We start from the raw sequence: 15,166 nt of genomic DNA, 5'->3' as shown, positions 1-15,166 counted from the left end.
GTTGAGGAGTAGGGGGTGATGGAGGAGTGGACCAGGGTGTCCCGGAGGGAGCGATCCCTACGGAATGCCGATAAGGGGGGTGAAGGGAAGATGTGTTTGGTGGTGGCATCATGCTGGAGTTGGCGGAAATGGCGGAGGATGATCCTTTGAATGCGGAGGCTGATGGGGTGATAAGTGAGGACAAGGGGGACCCTATCATGTTTCTGGGAGGGAGGAGAAGGCGTGAGGGCGGATGCCCGGGAGATGGGCCGGACACGGTTGAGGGCCCTGTCAACGACCGTAGGTGGAAAACCTCGGTTAAGGAAGAAGGAGGACATGTCAGAGGAACTGTTTTTGAATGTAGCATCATCGGAACAGATGCGACGGAGGCGAAGGAACTGAGAGAATGGGATGGAGTCCTTACAGGAAGCGGGGTGTGAGGAGCTGTAGTCGAGATAGCTGTGGGAGTTGGTGGGTTTCTAATGGATATTGGTGGACAGTCTATCACCAGAGATTGAGACAGAGAGGTCAAGGAAGGGAAGGGAAGTGTCAGAGATGGACCACGTGAAAATGATGGAGGGGTGGAGATTGGAAGCAAAATTAATAAATTTTTCCAAGTCCTGACGAGAGCATGAAGCGGCACCGAAGTAATCATCGACATACCGGAGAAAGAGTTGTGGAAGGGGGCCGGAGTAGGACTGCAACAAGGAATGTTCCACATACCCCATAAAGAGACAGGCATAGCTGGGGCCCATGCAGGTACCCATAGCCACACCTTTTATTTGGAGGAAGTGAGAGGAGTTGAAGGAGAAGTTGTTCAGCGTGAGAACAAGTTCAGCCAGACGGAGGAGAGTAGTGGTGGATGGGGATTGTTCGGGCCTCTGTTCGAGGAAGAAGCTAAGGGCCCTCAGACCATCCTGGTGGGGGATGGAGGTGTAGAGGGATTGGACGTCCATGGTGAAGAGGAAGCGGTTGGGGCCAGGGAACTGGAAATTGTTGATGTGACGTAAGGTGTCAGAGGAATCACGGATGTAGGTGGGAAGGGACTGGACAAGGGGAGAGAGAAGGGAGTCAAGCTAACGAGAAATGAGTTCTGTGGGGCAGGAGCAAGGAGAGACGATCGGTCTACCGGGGCAGTTCTGTTTGTGGATTTTGGGTAGGAGATAGAAGCGGGCCGTCCGAGGTTGAGAGACTATCAGGTTGGAAGCTGTGGGAGGGAGATCCCCAGAGGAGATGAGGTCAGTGACAGTCCTGGAAACAATGGCTTGATGTTCAGTGGTGGGGTCATGGTCCAGGGAGAGGTAGGAGGAAGTGTCTGCGAGTTGACGCTCAGCCTCCGCGAGGTAGAGGTCAGTGCGCCAGACAACAACAGCACCACCCTTGTCAGCGGGTTTGATGACAATGTCAGGGTTGGACCTGAGAGAATGGAGTGCAGTAAGTTCAGAGAGAGACAGGTTAGAATGGGTGAGAGGAGCAGAGAAATTGAGACGATTAATGTCGCGCCGACAGTTCTCAATGAAAAGATCAAGAGAAGGTAAGAAACCAGAGGGAGGGGTCCAGGTGGAGGGAGAATATTGGAGATGGGTAAAAGGATCCGTTGAACTGGGAGAGGACTCCTGCCCAAAGAAGTGAGCCCGGAGACGAAGACGGCGGAAGAAGAGTTCAGCATCATGCCGAGCCCGAAATTCATTGAGGTGAGGGCGTAAGGGTATGAAACTAAGTCCTTTGCTGAGCAATGAACGTTCAGCATCGGAGAGGGGAAGGTCAGGGGGTATAGTGAATACACGGCTGGGGTTGGGATTGGAAGAAAGGGTGGGGACGGAGGAACAGGCAGGGGTGGAGGGTCCTAGATGGTTGTTGGTGTCAATGAGTTGTTGCAGCTTGTGTTCCTTAGCACTTGAGAGAAAGAGAAAAAGTTTCTTGTTGAGGCATCGGATGGGCCGAAGGATAAAATGAAACTGGGGGCACGCGCAGCTTTGAAAAAGGGTACGGCGGTGCTGCTGGAGGGAGAGGTCGAGTGTGTTCATATGGCGGCGCATGGCACTGAGTGTGTATTTCAGAATGTGACGGGAACAGCAGTCTGAGAAACGTTTTATGTCCCGGAGATACCTGTAATCCTGGGTGGGTTCGAAACATGAGGGGTGGAATTTCAGTTGAAATCCACGTGGAGCAAGTCGAAGACGGAGACAGTCACTGAGAAAGGAGATATGGCTGTGAAAGCGGGTTTTAGTAAACACCTTGTCAAACACTAGGAGGGAAACGGAAAGCAAGGAAGGTGAGCAAGACAACAGCGAGTTATGGAAATCTTGTCGCAGAGAGGAACAGAACTTCTTCAAGGAGGTAGGCATTTCTTGAAGAGCAGTGGCAGTCAATTAAACACAGAGATAAAAACAAAAAAACTGCGGATGCTGGAAATCCAAAACAAAAACAGAATTACCTGGAAAAACTCAGCAGGTCTGGCAGCATTGGCGGAGAAGAAAAGCGTTGACGTTTCGAGTCCTCATGACCCTTCGACAGAACTTGCGTTCGTGTCCAAGAAAGAGTTGAAATATAAGCTGGTTTAAGGTGTGTGTGTGGGGGGCGGAGAGATAGAGAGACAAAGAGGTGGGGGGGGGGGGGGGGGGGGGGGGGGGGCGGGGGGGTGTGTGTGGTTGTAGGGACAAACAAGCAGTGATAGAAGCAGATCATCAAAAGATGTCAACGACAATAGTACAATAGAACACATAGGTGTTAAAATTAAAGTTGGTGATATTATCTAAACGAATGTGCTAATTAAGAATGGATGGTAGGGCACTCAAGGTATAGCTCTAGTGGGTTTTTTTTTATATCTTAGCCTCTAGACTGTTGCCGAAGAACTGAATTTCCATAATCGTGGGCATGGGCAAGGCGGAAGCCTGGGCAAAGTTCTGGAAAATGTTGCCAGTTGGGAGTGGGAAAATGGAAACGAAGCGGAACAGGAAACCCGGACACCGTCTTTGTGAATCTTGAGAAAGGCCGTGGGAAATGGAATCAGAGGAGAATGAAGGACGAACAGCCCGAATGATCAGAGACAGTCAAAGCAACTTTCCCTTCATCAAGAAGCTGAAACATTTACTGTGAACTGATCGGTGAATGAAATGACATCAGTAATCGACAGGTTCGCTGTTGTTGCTCATCGGGACATAAAGCCGAATATTGGTTTCCGGATAATGCGAACATCTGGAACAGAAAATTAAATGTAAGGCTCGAATGTAAAAGACTGGAGACGAGTTATTCTTGGTGACGTGGACGTTTGTACAATGGACAGATCTGAATATTCCCACATTTCCTCCATAAGTGATCCCGGCTTGCTACTGCGAAATATGTGTGTCTGTGGCGCAATCGGTTAGCACATTCGGCTGTTAACTGAAAGGTTGGTGGTTCGAGCCCACCCAGGGACGCAGTTGTCCTATGTTTTGCACCCTTGAATTCATCATGTCCCATAGTTTTGACGTGTTTCCGTCAGTTGCAATAAAGTATTCGCCAAGCGTGATCAGGCCTGGCAACAATTTTAGATCATGAGCTCTCTCCTCCATCCCCACCCACTTTCCGATTTTTCCCCCTCCTTTTTGTTTTTTCCAATAATTTATATAGATTTTTTTAACACCTACTTCCACTATTTCAGTGTATTTCAATCCATTGTTTTATCTCTACCTTTTAGCCTATTTCGATCCCTTCCGCCTACCCCACCCCCGCTAAGGCTATCTGTACCTTGCTCGTCCTGTTTTCTACCCTTAATTAGCATATTCCTTTAGATAATATCATCACCTTCAACACTTCTTTGTCCTTTTGTCTGTGACATCATTTGGTTATCTCCACCTATCACTGGCCCTCTATCCAGCTCTTCATGTCCCCCCACCCCACCTCCCACCACCTTAAACCAACTTATATTTCACCTCTTTTCTGTTTTTACTTAGTTCTGTTGAAGGGTCAGTCGGACTCGAAACGTTAACTGTGTTCCTCTCTGCAGAGATAAAAACAAAAAAACAAAAAAACTGCGGATGCTGGAAATCCAAAACAAAAACAGAATTACTTGGAAAAACTCAGCAGGTCTGGCAGCATCGGTGGAGAAGAAAAGAGTTGACGTTTTGAGTCCTCATAACCCTTCGACAGAACTTGAGTTCGAGTCCAAGAAAGAGTTGAAATATAAGCTGGTTTAAGGTGTGTGTGTGGCGGGCGGAGAGATAGAGAGAGAGAGAGAGAGAGAGAGAGAGAGAGGTGGGGGTGGGGGGGGGGGGGGGGGTGGTGGGTGGCGGGGTTGTGGTTGTAGGGACAAACAAGCAGTGATAGAAGCAGATCATCAAAAGATGTCAACGACAATAGTACAATAGAACACATAGGTGTTAAAGTTAAAGTTGGTGATATTACCTAAACGAATGTGCTAATTAAGAATGGATGGTAGGGCACTCAAGGTATAGCTCTAGTGGGGTTTTTTTTATATAATGGAAATAGGTGGGAAAAGGAAAATCTTTATAATTTATTGGAAAAAAAAGGAAGGGGGAAACAGAAAGGGGGTGGGGATGGGGGAGGGAGCTCACGACCTAAAGTTGTTGAATTCAATATTCAGTCCGGAAGGCTGTAACGTGCCTAGTCGGAAGATGAGGTGTTGTTCCTCCAGTTTGTGTTGGGCTTCACTGGAACAATGCAGCAAGCCAAGGATAGCCATGTGGGCAAGAGAGCAGGGTGGAGTGTTAAAATGGCAAGCGACAGGGAGGTTTGGGTCATTCTTGCGGACAGACCTCAGGTGTTCTGCAAAGCGGTCGCCCAGTTTACGTTTGGTCTCTCCAATGTAGAGGAGAGCACATTGGGAGCAACGAATGCAGTAGACTAAGTTGGGGGAAATGCAAGTGAAATGCTGCTTCACTTGAAAGGAGTGTTTGGGTCCTTGGACGGTGAGGAGAGAGGAAGTGAAGGGGCAGGTGTTGCATCTTTTGCGTGGGCATGGGGTGGTGCCATAGGAGGGGGTTGAGGAGTAGGGGGTGATGGAGGAGTGGACCAGGGTGTCCCGGAGGGAGCGATCCCTACGGAATACTGATAAGGGGGGTGAAGGGAAGATGTGTTTGGTGGTGGCATCATGCTGGAGTTGGCGGAAATGGTGGAGGATGATCCTTTGAATGCGGAAGCTGGTGGGGTGATAAGTGAGGACAAGGGGGACCCTATCATGTTTCTGGGAGGGAGGAGAAGGCGCGAGAGCGGATGCGTGGGAGATGGGCCGGACACGGTTGAGGGCCCTGTCAATGACCGTGGGTGGAAAACCTCGGTTAAGGAAGAAGGAGGACATGTCAGAGGAACTGTTTTTGAATGTAGCATCATCAGAACAGATGCGACGGAGGTGAAAGAACTGAAAGAATGGGATGGAGTCCTTACAGGGAGCGGGGTGTGAGGAGCTGTAGTCGAGATAGCTGTGGGAGTCGGTGGGTTTGTAATGGATATTGGTGGACAGTCTAGTGATAGACAAAATATATTTTGTCATTTTATCTTTCCTGACTTTCCCTCTTTCACAGACGTTTACTTTTGTTGATTTTCCATCCTCCACCTTTTCTGTCGCTTACTGTCAATTTCATTTCCAAAATTTTACCCGGTTCTAATGCAAGGCCATCGACCTGAAAGATGAACTCTGCTTCTTTCTCCACAGATTTGCCTTACTGATTGTGTATTTGCAGCATTTTCTACAACAACTCTAGCGGTTTGAAAGCATGGCTGATTGGCTCTGCGTGGCAAATGCAAGTACATGTTAGCTGAAATACTGCGTTATTTGCTGCTGCATTGTCTACAAGCATGAATTTCATTCAAGCGTTTTCGTCTAATGAGTGTGTGAAAAGTACCGAATGCGGACAAACTCTCCATGTGTCATCAAAGTCCCTTTGAGTTCAAGCCACATCTGTAGTGTGGAAGGTGGGATTGACTTCCATCAGGAATAATTTTACTTTGAATATGAGGAAACGAAGCAAGCGTGTCGATGCAACGCACGTGGAGAAGATGAAGGCAATTTTTCTGGAATGCTTGTCCATGTAAGCGGACCATGGACTGTCCCAATTCACTATTCAGTAACTTGTTAAAATTCTCCTTGGAAAAGCGAAACAGAAAATATTAAACTTGCAGATTTACTGATAGAAAGATCCGATATTTCTCCATAATTCTTAAGGTGGTACTTAGGCATCGGCTGAATCTGTATTTTATTCTCTAACTGTCATTACAATAGTGACCACAAGGGAAAAGTATTTTAATGGCGGTAACATTAACGCTTTGGCAAAACTCGCATTCGAGAAAGGCAAACAGTACTGTACTTTCTGAACGGACCAAGAGTTGGAGCTGTGAAACGTATCTATGCCATTCAGGCCTAATTTGTGTCTCTGCTTCCGCGTAGCTCACATTTTCGATTCCCCTCTGTATTTCAGTGTGTCTTTGTGCATACCTCTGTTTTCCTGATATGAATCGCTCCCTGTAAGAAAACTACTCCTTCTGGGGTCGGTAAACATAAGCAGATCTGTTCACTGTGTGATTGTTGGAGCGGATGCTTCCATAGGAAATGCAGAGCAGCAATGGCGGTCAGTCCCTTGTCAGTATCGTGGTGAATATCTCCGCCTGTCACCTGGATTATGGGTATCGTGATTTTAAGATGAACAATTTTATTGACATTTTCTGTGCAGCTTCATGTTAGGAAAGCTGTGGAGAAGAACAATAAAATAAAAGAAAAAATGCAAAAGGGGATGCTCTCTCAGAACTTCCTCCAGGGGAGATTAGTGTGATTTTAATAGATCAGCTTCTTGGTAGTGTACCGGCAGTAGTCGTGGCGGATTAGTTAAGACAATGTTTTTAAATGAATATGGGGTCTCCTCGTTCGCATTCATTTCTTGCCGACTAGGTTTGCAGTTGCTCTCAATTGCGAGATTTAACCACCCTCCTTTGGGGCGATTCATGCCACACGCGGAGTAATGGTCCACACCTTTCAAAATTATAAATATTGATTTTCTTGCATTTATTCACATACAATCATTTTTTGTTTTGAAATGAATGCATTCATCATGAAATATCGGGGTTTAAACTCCCTGGTCAACAGCTGAACTGACAATGTTTTGGGAATTAGTTATTGCAGCTGAAAGATACAGCACAAACTATGTGGCAGTGAACCCTCAATGCGATAAAACAGTGAGCAACTTCGCCCATGGGGTATGGTTGAAACACAACCCTCTGCTTTAACATCCGAACGGCCGCACCGATTCAGAAACACAGGCTGGGATGGTTGTTGCACCAAAAATAAAACATGGTCCACTTATGGTGGATACATGAAAACAGCCTCATATTGACCATTGCACAAACATCCATGTCTCTACTAACAAACTCTCCTGCAGCCTTCTTATCTCGAGTTACTCGGCAAAATGCTATGAAGTGGAATGAATTATGCTGCTCTTCCTGAAGGTAGTATTTATGATTTTTTGTAAACAGTACAGAAAGCAGTTTAACGTCTTATTTGAAAGATTGCACCTCTCACTCATTACCAGGCGGAGTCCAAATTTTAATTTTTGTTCTCAAGCACTGGAGTGGGGCGTGATGCCATGCAATCCGCAATGCTGCCAAGTTCATCTTTCATTCTTCTAAACTCCAATGACATTAGCCCCAACCTGGTGAACCTTTCCTCATAAGGCAATCTCTTCATCAGAAAAATCAACCGACTGAACCTGATCAGAACTGCCTTCAATACAAGTATATTCCTCTGTAAGTAAATAGAACAAAACTAAATACATGGCCCTATGTGTGTCCCAGAAACGCCCTGTATAGCTGTAGGAAGACATCCTTCCTCTTATACTAGATCCCCGTTTTTCTAAAGGCCAACACTCAATTACCATCCTGATTAATTGCTCTATCTGCATGTTAACCTCCTGTGATACATGAACAAGGTCCCTCAGAATTATCTATCCCAAATCATTCTGCCATTTCTCTAAATTTAATTTATATTCTGCTTTGTAATTCATTTTGCCCAAGTAGTTAATGTAACATGTTCAAACACTATACACCTGTCAAATGTTAGCCCACGTACTCTGCCTTTATATCTCCCTTTGCAGCCTCGTTGTGGTAGTTTTCCTGCCACATTTTAATCAAAAATAAAACCTGCCAAAATAAGGACTCTTAAAACCTTTATAATTATGTATTTTGCCACACGCCTCAACAGCTTTAACAGAGCACTTCATACTGTTCGGCCAGATGGCCACGGGTAGGAAATGCAAGTTTGAAGCTGGTGACTGCTAACTGAAGCCTAGCTGTCCTGTTGACTGCCTGCCGACTCCAAGGCTTTGCATTGATTGGAGGAAATAAATTTATTTTCGTGAAAGCGTTTGTCCTTATGGCGCAATGATGAGCGAGTTGGATTCTTCAAAGGCAGTCATGAGGTCAGGTCGAATGTTGTCCAAAACCATCCTCGGATGTCCCTTAGCCTTACACAAATGTGAACGAGAGCAGATTCTGGGAATGAAGTTTAGCTCTGGCAGCATCGTTGTAAACAAATGAGACAATTTGCCGGGACTTGGCGGCATGTCTACAGTACAAGCCCAGAACGCACCGTAAACTAATTGATGACGAAACTTGTGCATGGAGGTTTGGTTGACTCAGTTAACTATAGTATGATGCCAATAATTTCACTGTTAAAAAGTGTTGCGTTTGGAATGATGATTGGCACAGAAATTCACCTGGGTGATTCAGAAGTCACCACAGGAGCAGCGTGCATTGTTAATAGTCGAAAGCTACCCGCAGAGAGGTAAGTGATGGAAATTCTTTCTGCAACCTGCCTGTAAGTTCATTCCTCAAACTCCTTTACACTATTTGGAGACCTGTAGTATTTTCGACCATTTGAGAATCCCCTATTTTCATTGTTCCAAAGGTGGTGTCGATTCTTTCATATGTCATGGCTTCAACCCTGAATGTCCCCCCGAAAATGTTCCGCCTTTCGGACTCACTTTCTTCCATGAAGACGCTCCTTAAATCCTAACTCTTTGACCAAGCCTTTGGCCAACTCGCCAATCATCTCCCTATGAGCCTTGTCATCGCACTTTCTTTTATAATGCCTCTGTGAAGCGCCTCGTGATGATTCATAACGTTAATGGCGTTATTGTATTTATAAAATACACCGGGCAGTGAAACGGCTCCTTTACTTTTCCAGAGCTCTACCCAATTAGTTCCTTTCTTTGCATCCTCCAGGACATCATTCCTTTCCAGTGCTGTAACAGTATCTTTGACCAATTCTGTCATTACCTCTTCCCTTTCCCTAGGAACCGCGTAAATTCCATCACTCTCCTTCCACGAGCCTATTCTTAAACTGGTCGGGGCTTAATCAGTCGCATAGGTAACCAGAAATGACTTTGGAACAAGCAATAACCTGCATATAGGTCGCTCCTTTAATGAGGATAAACATCCCAAAGTTCTTCAGAGGAGTCTAATCCACGTCACGCTGAACCTCTCAAACCTACATCATGCTGTGATCTGATTGTCTATCACATCACAGACTCTAAGAGAATTCAATCATGACACAGCTTAGGTGCAATTGCTTCTGAATAAGCAGCCACCGTGGTTATTCATTGATTTCCTCCTCATTTACCCAGCGTCGGGACCGTGGAGTGCCTCCAGGATTCTCCAGAGGGAAGTAATCACAATTTGAATGTTGGAATGATTACTGCGTGGCTTTGATTGCTCTTGTCATTGGTGCGGTTGTGTGGAAAAGTAGAGGTAAGAAAGGAGGGCGGAGTCAGTCACTCTTGAGAATGAATGGCGCCAAATGTTACAGCACAAATGTCAGAACATTAGGAACTGCCCCTAGCCACGTGGGAAACTGACATACAGTAATGTACAGGGTGTAAGATGACTGGTGGCCGAGCAGGGATTCCATGGATTGAGAGGTCCTAAAATGGTAGTGAGGGGACCTGAGGATCGCATGGGGATAGATGGGACCTGGGTCCCATAAGGGAAGTGTGGGGAACGGGTGATCGTATGATGCCTAATGGAACATGGGTCCCATAAGTGAAGTGAGGGGACTGGGTACCCGGATGGGGAGTGAGCGTATTAAAGGGAGAATATTGTCTGATGCCTTTGCCTTAGTTCAGCAGCAAGGATCTCCAGTGAGTGAGCTCAGGTATATAGTGTCATTCTACCTGTGAGTGTACAGAAAGTGGGTCGGGGTTAAGCGGAGAAGGGGAACTGTTTGCAACTGAAGTTCTACGTCTGACTCGTTTGTGGGAGAGCAAATATCTAGTTACAACCCTGCAAATCCTGTGTTCAAATTGTATGATGGTGAGTCTTTTGTCTATGTGTGGGGATTTCTCTGTCTTTGTATCTCTCTGCCCCTGTACAGAATATCCACCTGGTTGTAAAATGTCTATTTGACATAAATCTTTCCTTTTCATAGCTGCTGTATAAGGAGAAACATTGTCAAAATCATCAGTCCTGGCCTGTGGCTCAATGTTACTCACTGGGGTTTAACAGCTGCTGAGGCGACACCAAACCAGATCATAAACATCAGTAACTCTGGACTCAAGCTATCGAGAGAAAGTGGAATGCGTTTCAACACTGGCTGGTTGCAGTTTCACTTGATGGTTGTTTTGATTTCGAACTCAGGGAAAGCGGAGTCCATAACCAAGACTCTAAAAGCCAAAAGCTTTAGTCGTGAGCGGAATAAGTCTGCTAGGTGGCTGCTGTTGTGGATTTGTAAGTAGGCTGCAGAGATGCACAGATCAAATGACTGAAGTTTAGTGGTGCTCAGGGATGAACTAAATTTAGGGCAACAGCTGGAAAAGCTAAATGGAAGAAGGCTACAGTCTTAGCCTTTCACATCATAGTACACCAAGCTGATGGAACCATTGTAAAACTTCTGTGCTGTGTACATCAGAGAGTATTTTAAATTAAATGTACATGAACATTTCCAATATAACCAGTTACTCTTTGTGCATTGTGGCTCTTCAGTTTGCCATGTACTGCACTGAAAGAAATTGAAATGTATTGCACTTTCTAAAATATTAGATATAAAATGTAATGTATTTTGACAAATTTTATGGATTAAGTAAATTTATATACACAAGAAGGTGAAATTGTTTTTGTATGATGGGTGTGGTCGCATCAGAACATCAAGATTCAAGGAAGTCAAGGAAAATGGAAATCTCTTTCACACAATTATGCAATTTCCCGAATACAAAGAAAATCGGAACTTAAGTCTCCAACGCATTTGGGTTCTTTGCTGTCATATGAGGCAGCTGCCCAGGAGAGAGGGCTGTTAACCAAAGGAGCCACTGTAACCGTGCATCGGGATTTTAGAATTTATTGCAAATAGAACAGGTATCAATAGGTAAAAAAGGGGATCAGATATCAGTAGGAAAACTTTAGGGGTTACTGATCATTGTATCATAAGCTTTAGGTTGGCTATGGGACGGCATGAGGAATAATTAGAGTCAGAATGGGGGAAAGCCAACTTCAGTAGGGTAAGGATCGACATTCTCTGGTATCTGCTTCATCTATGCCTGTTTCTCTTTATTTGAAAGGAAAACACAAAAAATAATTCTGGAAGGAACTTTGCTATAGTTAGCAGCTGATCTGGCAACGCTTGGGGAATATCTCATCGCTGCTGAAATCCACACCAGGACAACAAAATCAAAGCAAAAAACTGCGGATTTTAGAATTCTGAAATATAACCAGGAAATGCTGGCAAAACTCAACAGGGAGTATGTTGTGGAGTGAAAAACAACGTATATATTTCCAGTCCAATGTGATTCTTCTCTGACCCAGGGGAGATGTAGAAATGCGTTATTTTTGTCCCCCTCCGTTGAAAAAGTGTGTAAGGTCAGGTTGAGAAATTTAGAAGATCAGGGTAGGCCAAGGACAGGAGAGATTAAATGACAAAGATGCCATTTCCCCGTCCATGCCCCGAATAATTTAAACACTTCCGTTAAATCTCAGCTTAACCTTCTTACACTAAAGAGAACAACCCCGGCCTCTCTAATCTCTCCTCATATTTGAAATTTCACATCCCTGGACATGAGGCAAGGCGGAAGGGTACACAAAGTTGTGGAATATCTTGCCAGGTGGGAGTGGGGAAAATGGAAATGGAACAACACAGAAAACCTAGTCTCCAGTTTTATGAATCTTGAGAAAGGCTTTGGGAAAGAGAATAAGAGGGGAATGAAGGGCGAACAACCCGACTGATCAGAAAGAGTCAAAGCAACTGTCTCTTCTTCAAGCCGCAGAAAAAAATGACTGTGAACTGGTTGCTGCATTAACTGATCTTAGTAATTGACAGCATTGTGGTTCCTGCTCATCAGGAAATAAAGTCTAATATTGGTTTCAGGTAATGCGAATATTTGGAAACATAAAATGCAATGTAAGCATCGAATGTAAAAGTCTGGAGGGGAGTTATTTGTCGTGAGGTCCATGTTTGTGCAATGGGCAAGATCGGATCACAAAACCACCATAACTGTTCCATAATTAATTTTAGGGTTGGCACTGTGGTGCAGTCGGTTAACTCATGTGGATATTAAGTGAAAGGCGGTTCAATCGGGCAAAGCTGTGGCATGTTGGTCCTCCTTCATGCCACATCGTTTTTGAATTGTGTCCTTCAGTTCCAATAAAATATTCACCAACATTGTCAGCTCTGATGTTAAGCAGTGAGTTCCCACTGAGATACTTTATTCCAAATGAAATCCGAAATCCACCCCATTAAAAATAGCTTCAGGTATTGAGCTGAAAGATACTGATTTGTAAAATATCTACGGACGTACTCCAAATAAAGCGCTTTCCCGTTTATCTTTGTCTAAAATGTTGCCAAAGTAAGGATGGATTCCCAACAATGAATAAATTACGCTCACGACCCAACAGCTTTACTTTAACGTTTTATAATGCTCGGCCAGACTACCACATGCCACGAATGAGTGTTGAAGCTAGTACTGCTAACTGAAAGTTGGGTGTCATTTTAACTGCCCTTCGAAAGCAGACTTTGCATTGAACTGAGGAAATAAACATTCCTTGCTGTATTGCCTTTGTCCTTGTCGAGCAATGAGGAACGCGTTTGGTCGGCACTTATACTTATCCGAACGCATTTGACTTGAGGTCATGACGACAATTCACCTGGGAGATTCTGAAACCCCCACAGCATGAGACTGCGTGCTTAAGCATTAAAAGCCGCTTGCAGAGAGGTAAGTGTTGGAAATTATCTGACAATTCCGGAACACCACTCGCCAAGTCTTTAGTTGGCCCATTTACTCCTAGAGAGAGTCAACACGGGCAGGGAGGACCAAATTATCTCATTCTGAGCTGTAGACATTTTTGAAATCCTATTTAGCCCTTCCCTCAAATAGGGATGACAAAGGCTTGCCATTTTATCTCTCTTGATTTTCCTTCTAACAGGCGTTTCATTTTGCCGATTCGCTACACTCCACGCTTTGACTTGCTTCCTATCAATTACAGGATGTTTTCACTTATCCACCATAAGTGGTCAATGTTTTATTTTGGCGCACTCAGTCATCACTGTCGCTGTTGCCGAATTGTTCTGATGTCAATCGGAACTTCCTGGCTAACATCAGAGCTGACAGTCTTTGGGGAACATTTTCTTGTCGCTGAAGGGCACGATGTAGTATGACATCTTCAAGGTGGAACATAATGTATAAATACGTCTCTGGGTGGGATTGATCAACTAACCTTGAGTTTAACAGCAGAACGGACAGGTCGATTCCGCCAAGAAAAAAATGGCACTTGTTAGCATTGCCGAAATAAGACATGTTAATATAGGTGATGTATACATGGGAACAGCCTGACCTTGTTCAGTCCACAAACATCCGTGTCTCCATTAACAAGCCCTGCTGTATCCTCCACACCTTGACCTACTCGACAATTTGTCATGATCTGGAATGTATTCTGCTGCTCTTCCTGAAGACAGTGTTGGAGATGTTTTGTAACAAGCCCAGAAAGCAGTTCAACGTCCTTTCTGAAAGGCTGCACCTCTCACTCATTATGACCAGAGTCCAAGCCTTGATTTTTGTTCCTGTTAGGGGAAGCAAGTAAGTAAGAATTTATGGTAAGGGAGAATTTATTGAAAATGAATGAATTACTTAAAATCTCCAGGCAACCAGGGCTACCAAGCACATTGGCAGTTAAAGGTTGCCAGATAAACCTTGCACAGCCTTAGGGCCTGCAAACAACAGAAAGGCCTTGGGCTGAACTGTAGTCAGAGCATTGGTAATAACAACTAAGATTAAGTGTGTTCTTCAACAGATAGGGGAAGGACAGGTGGTCCTAGTTTAGGTAGGAGGGAAGGTCTCTGCCTGGGTGAACAATAGGGACATGCGATGCATGTGCCTGTTACCAGAGATGTCTGTTTAATGTAAACCAATATGTTGACGAGATCGGAATCTGGAAACTGTTCTTGTACGTGACCAATAATGTATAAATATGTTGAACACTTGTAATTTAGCAGAGTGCTATCTCAAGCTGCATTGAGATGGTTTTCCCCTTGCAATTCCTCGAATAACCGATCGTGACTTGTACCTGAGACTCCTGTGGTCCGTTTGTCAAAGTGACCACAACATTCCCAAGAACTGGAATAGTCCATGATGCCTTGCGATCCTCAGTGCTGCCACGATCATCTTTCATTCTTCTAATATCCATTGACGATATTCCCAACCTCGTCAACCATTCCTCATAAGGCAATCTCATCACTGCAGGGATCAGCCGAGCGAACATGCCCAGAGCTGTCTTCAATACAACTAACTCTTTAAATAAATGGAAGAAACCTGAATCAGCATTATGTCTCCTTTCACGAACGTTCCTTTTTTATACTCCATCCTCCCAGTACTAGAGGTCAATATCCCATTTGCCATCCTGATTACTTTCTCTCTCTGCATGCTAGCTTTCTGAGATGCATGAACGAGGATACCCAGTTCTCTCCATCATAACTCATTCTGCAGTCTCTCTGAACTTAATTAATATTCTGCTTTTTAATTCCTCTTACTGAAGTGGCCAATCTCACATTTTCCCACATTATATTCCTGTGTAATGTTTGCGCACTTTCTTTGCCTTGATGGAGACACGGATGTCTGTGCACTGAACAAGATCAGACGGTTCCCATGTATATCTCTCTGCAGACTCGTTGTGCCCTCATCAGAAATTGCTTTCCTGCTGCCTTTTACTATAAAAAATCTAA

At 44.7% G+C, this 15,166-nt stretch overlaps 1 non-coding gene across 1 annotated transcript; it reads left to right on the top strand.

Moving 5' to 3' along the window:
- The first annotated feature begins 3,324 nt into the window (after nucleotides 1-3,324).
- trnan-guu lies at nucleotides 3,325-3,398 on the top strand. Its single transcript has one exon. It is a non-coding gene; the product is annotated as a tRNA-Asn (tRNA).
- The last annotated feature ends 11,768 nt before the right edge of the window (nucleotides 3,399-15,166 follow it).

Source organism: Carcharodon carcharias, chromosome 19 (genome assembly GCF_017639515.1).
Source record: "Carcharodon carcharias isolate sCarCar2 chromosome 19, sCarCar2.pri, whole genome shotgun sequence".
NCBI classification, from domain to species: Eukaryota; Metazoa; Chordata; class Chondrichthyes; order Lamniformes; family Lamnidae; genus Carcharodon; species Carcharodon carcharias.
Note: the sequence above shows the minus strand (reverse complement) of the source record. Positions and strands in the feature narration are given on the sequence as shown.